Here is a 4,863-nt window from a genome sequence, read left to right on the forward strand (position 1 = left end):
AAAAGTGATTATTCCAATTATAAATATTCAAGGAAGATAAAAATCTAACCCATAATAACTCGTACAATCTCTATGCTATCCCTCAAATTAACCGTTACCCCTCCCTACATGTGCACGACACAGACATAAAAACAACCATGTATAAGCCTAATCGAGCAACTTCTTCGATATGCAACCTTTGTCTTTTAATTAGAAGATTAGCATAAGCTTATAACATTTATATATCTGGGTTACAAGGAAATTTCACTAACTACTTGCAGAAAACCTGCAAAATTTTTTTACAAGTTTATCTGAATATATTTAAGTGTATGTTCTTTTATAAATCACAAAATATTGAGATAACTCAATAGTAAAGTTAAAACAAGATTCAATATTTTGTTGATGTCAACATAATCAGAAACAACATTTAAACACGTAAATTGATATTTATAAATACATGTAAAAGTTACGTGGTGTTCAAGTAACATAAATATAAAGTGGGCACCAGGATTTAGATTTATAGAAGCCTTCAACTGTGAAATAAGTAGAGATTCTCTTGGTTCACTGAATATGATTTTGGTATTACAAAAATCTGTTTTATGTTACACAACTCACTGATGTTCAAATGCAGTGAGATATGGGAAAATTCAATGTTACACCATCTTTCCCCTCTATAAAAATAAAAGCAATACCAATAAGCAACTTTGTAAATACATTAAAGTGCTCGTATCTTGAGTTGAAATCATTGGTTAACATATCTTGGATTCACGATTCTCCACCAGTTAACCACACTTTGGGGCCATGGGTGCATTATAAGAGTGACAGACAAATCCCATATTTCATCTAGCAAGAGTAGTTATTTTTATCACTTGGCATTTTTTCACATTGACAGTGATTTTCTATGGATATCATTTCTTTCTTCACACACATCATACTGGTTTTGGCTGTTCTTTATCAAACCCTAGATTAGCCAGTGAAAGAATATATTTGGTGTGTATCTGCCCACATTTTTGATAGAGGCTGATTTTTGGCTTTCTCCTAACAAAGCCACACCATGCAGCTGGCAAGTTTTACGTTTAGAATCATGTGTTTTGTATGCAACCTAAAGTGTAGCCTCATGATTAAGGTCACAGTGTAATATACAGTGTTATAGGTTTGATTCTAGTCTAGTACACAATTTATTTTTCATTCTTTGTGGGTGGATACTCCCTTTTAAAACATGGATAAATAGTTTAATATAAACATCACAGTAGATGCATTCCCTGGTTTATTTTGTTATTGATAAACAAGTGAAATGTTGTGGAATACAAAGCAGACACAGTGTTTCACGAGCCACTGCATTTGTATTGTAAAACACAGCATAAGATGGAGAAGTATATTTTTGTGGAAGTTTGTATGTCGCAGTGCAGACACAGTGTTTCACGAGCCACTGCATTTGTATTGTAAAACACAGCATAAGAAGAAGTATATTTTTGCTTTACTTTGGCAATTTATTTCTCCAATTGTATGAGAGCTATTAAATTGTTTTTATATTTGAATTAAGAATGTTTTAACCTGTACGTTAAAAGTGGAATGGTGCTCCTTACTGATGTACGCCAATACCCCAGAAACAATAAAACTATCCGTGCTGCGTATTAAGTCACCAGTATTTCTCTGCCAACTTTTTTTGTATACACTACTAATTATATTAATGTTGAAATGTATGTGTATTTCAGAAAACAAATAAAACAACAGTCAAATAGCACTGAAAGTTTATTCTAAGCATGAAAACATAATTTCCATTAAACCATGTAAAACACTAATGGTATCATTATTTTTGGACATATAACAGATTTTTTTCCTGTTTACACCTAACCTAGAAATTTATTCCTAACTTATCAAACCTTTCACTCCTACATTCACTATTCCAAGGAATACACTGTTTGCAGTACCTTTTTTCTTACTTCCTAGTATAAAGGCATAACAGTAATATTCTATTTGGCATATGGCGGTCAAATACCCATCACATGTAAGTTATTTTAATAGTACAATGAAATACAAAGTATTTTCATTTTAATTTTATGTAATTATATATATATGTGTGTATATATATATATATATATATATTCCTTCACAGCAAGAACTCATTTAGCACAGAAATAAAATTTCATTTTCATTAGTCATAGGGATAAAAACTAATTCTTATGAAAACATTATTTCCTGATAACATGTTTATGTATAATGGGAAATAAATAAATACTATGGAACAAGCAACAGGACTTTGTTGAATTCTAATCTTAGATTTCTGGAAAAAAAATCTTCCTATGATTACTGTTTATATATTTATAATTTCCACTGCAAAAAAATTATTGTAAAGGTATACTTTATGTGGTACATTGCATAATTTACCAATGGGATTTACACACTTCAAAAGTGGACATGAAACACTGAATACTTGTACCACTCTGCAGGCAAACATTACAAAGTAACAAATATACAACTGTTTACACTGTATGCTTTCACAGGACAATTATTTTCATGATTTCTAACATTAAATTAAAATATTTGGTTCCATTCTCAGTACATAGTACAATAAACATGCATAATTCTTAAAGTTACTTTTATTTCTCAAGTTAACTACAACAAAAATAAAGAGGAATAACAATTAAGGATTTAATCTTCCTGAACAGAGAACTTGTTTTTTATAAATTTCTTACCATCAAGACAAGTTAAAACAATTAATACTAACTGTTCTACTGAAAATCACAAACAAACAGAACAAAATGAAGCAACATCAGTTTTTTTCTGTTCTGCATTTAAAAGAAAAGAATTAGAAAGTTAAAAGTGAACTTAAATTGAAATGCATTACTTAATGAGTAGTCTAATTGTATAGCATAGTACAAAATAACAATTTATTACATCTAGGTTTGATAAAGGAAGACAGAAGTGTATCACAACCATCCTCCTTTTCTGTCTAGAGAGATTCTGTAATTAGTAAATAAACTTCATAGTCATACCTTTCATATATGGATCATTTACATGAAATAGAAATACTTTCACTTCAGAAATAGTATACATACAGGTATACGAAATCTACTTTTGGGAATAATAATAATCATATACAATAGCGCTGGTCCCTCTTTATCAAATTGAAACAAAAATAAAAAGGTTAAATATTCTAGGAATTACAAATTCTAACCATAAAATTCTGAACACATTAGAGGGTCCACATTCAGAAGGTATGAAATGACTATACTTCTAAATAAGGATAATCTTAGGAACTTCAATAACTTAAATGATTCAAACTGGAATTTACAACATGAATTAAGCTTGTACATTAGAATGTTTGTTGTTATAAAAATTAACTTCTCATTAGAGATATATATATTAAATTGCAGAAGAATGTGAAGCTGTGAAAATACCAGGTAATCTTTAATTGTTTGTCTTGGTAAAGAACAAGAAACAGAAAAAAAAAAACATCAATAACTGCTGTGATGTGCTACCAGTGTTCAAGAAAAGTAAACTTTAAATTGATATAAAAACAAAATTTTTATTCCAAACATATTCCTCATTTCTAAACAGTAATATTAAAAAATAAACTGCTATTAGTAAAGCACTGTTATATATATATAAAAGAGGGAAAAGAAAGCCAATCTCCAAAGTCATCTGACAGTTGTTTTCTCATTCAAGTCACAGTGGTAGAAAACTTATGGAGATTTTAGGACAATGGTTTTTCCTCAGGAGTAGCTGGTGTGACCCCTCCTGATCTTGGTTTTTCTGCATTTTTTAAAGCTTCTTCAAAGTTATTTGTACCAGTACTGTTGGAACCAGGTATCTTATTCTTCAAATAAAACAAAAAAATATATCAGTGAAAGCATGATGTAGACATTTAAAATGAATACATTTTCCACCACAAACCTATATATTAAACATCTGAACATGTAACCTCCAAATTAGAAGAAGTTATTGTTTAAGTACAGTGTATAAAATGTGAAACACATATTGAAAAAAAAAATCCATTAAGTATCTTTAATTCTCTTGAAGCTTCTCAGATGTTACTTGACACCTCTTAAGATAGGTTTAGTTTTTCATCTATTTTTGGTAGTTTTTAAACTTATTTATGAATAACACTGACTAAAGTCATCTGCAATGCCTTTTTAAAGATGTAATTTAATCTTGGTGCATAAAGCTAAAAGCAAAACTAAACTTTTCACAACTTTATAAGCACTAAAACAATCTTGCAACATGGAGCTAATTATTAATAACAATACACTCATTTCAATATAATTATTATTTAGTTAATTAATTTGTTTTTAAGGTCAAAGCTGATCATGCAGTGAGCTATCTGTTATGTGCCCATTGTAGGGATTAAACCTTGAATTTTAGTGTTATGAACCATCAGGTTTACCACTTAGACATCAAGGGGGAAATCATTATTAATACAACAATTTTGTCATATAAAACTAAAACCAGAACTAAACTATTTATTTTCACAAACAAGAACTGTATCTTGCAACATAGTTAACCAACAAACTAAATGCACATTAATTTATTATCAATAAAGAAAAATTGCTATAACGTACTTAACATAAAGCTATGAACTCACCCGAGTTTTACAAATACTAATACAATCTTGGAAAATAAAGCTAACAACATAACTACTGTTACAATAATTCCATATACAGTAAGCTTAACTAGCTACTTAATTACACTAATTTTTTTTTTATCTTGTTATATAAAACCAAAATTTAAATTTATATTCATGTTAATAATTACACCAACAATAAGATCTTTACACAAAACCTAAAAAACAATTATACCCATCTTAGCAATTTCATAAACAATAAACTTCTAATTTAAAGTCAACAATTTTACTATATATATATAGTACTTACCATAACACTT

The sequence above is a fragment of the Limulus polyphemus genome, unplaced genomic scaffold (genome assembly GCF_000517525.1).
Source record: "Limulus polyphemus unplaced genomic scaffold, Limulus_polyphemus-2.1.2 Scaffold723, whole genome shotgun sequence".
Lineage (NCBI taxonomy): Eukaryota > Metazoa > Arthropoda > Merostomata > Xiphosura > Limulidae > Limulus > Limulus polyphemus.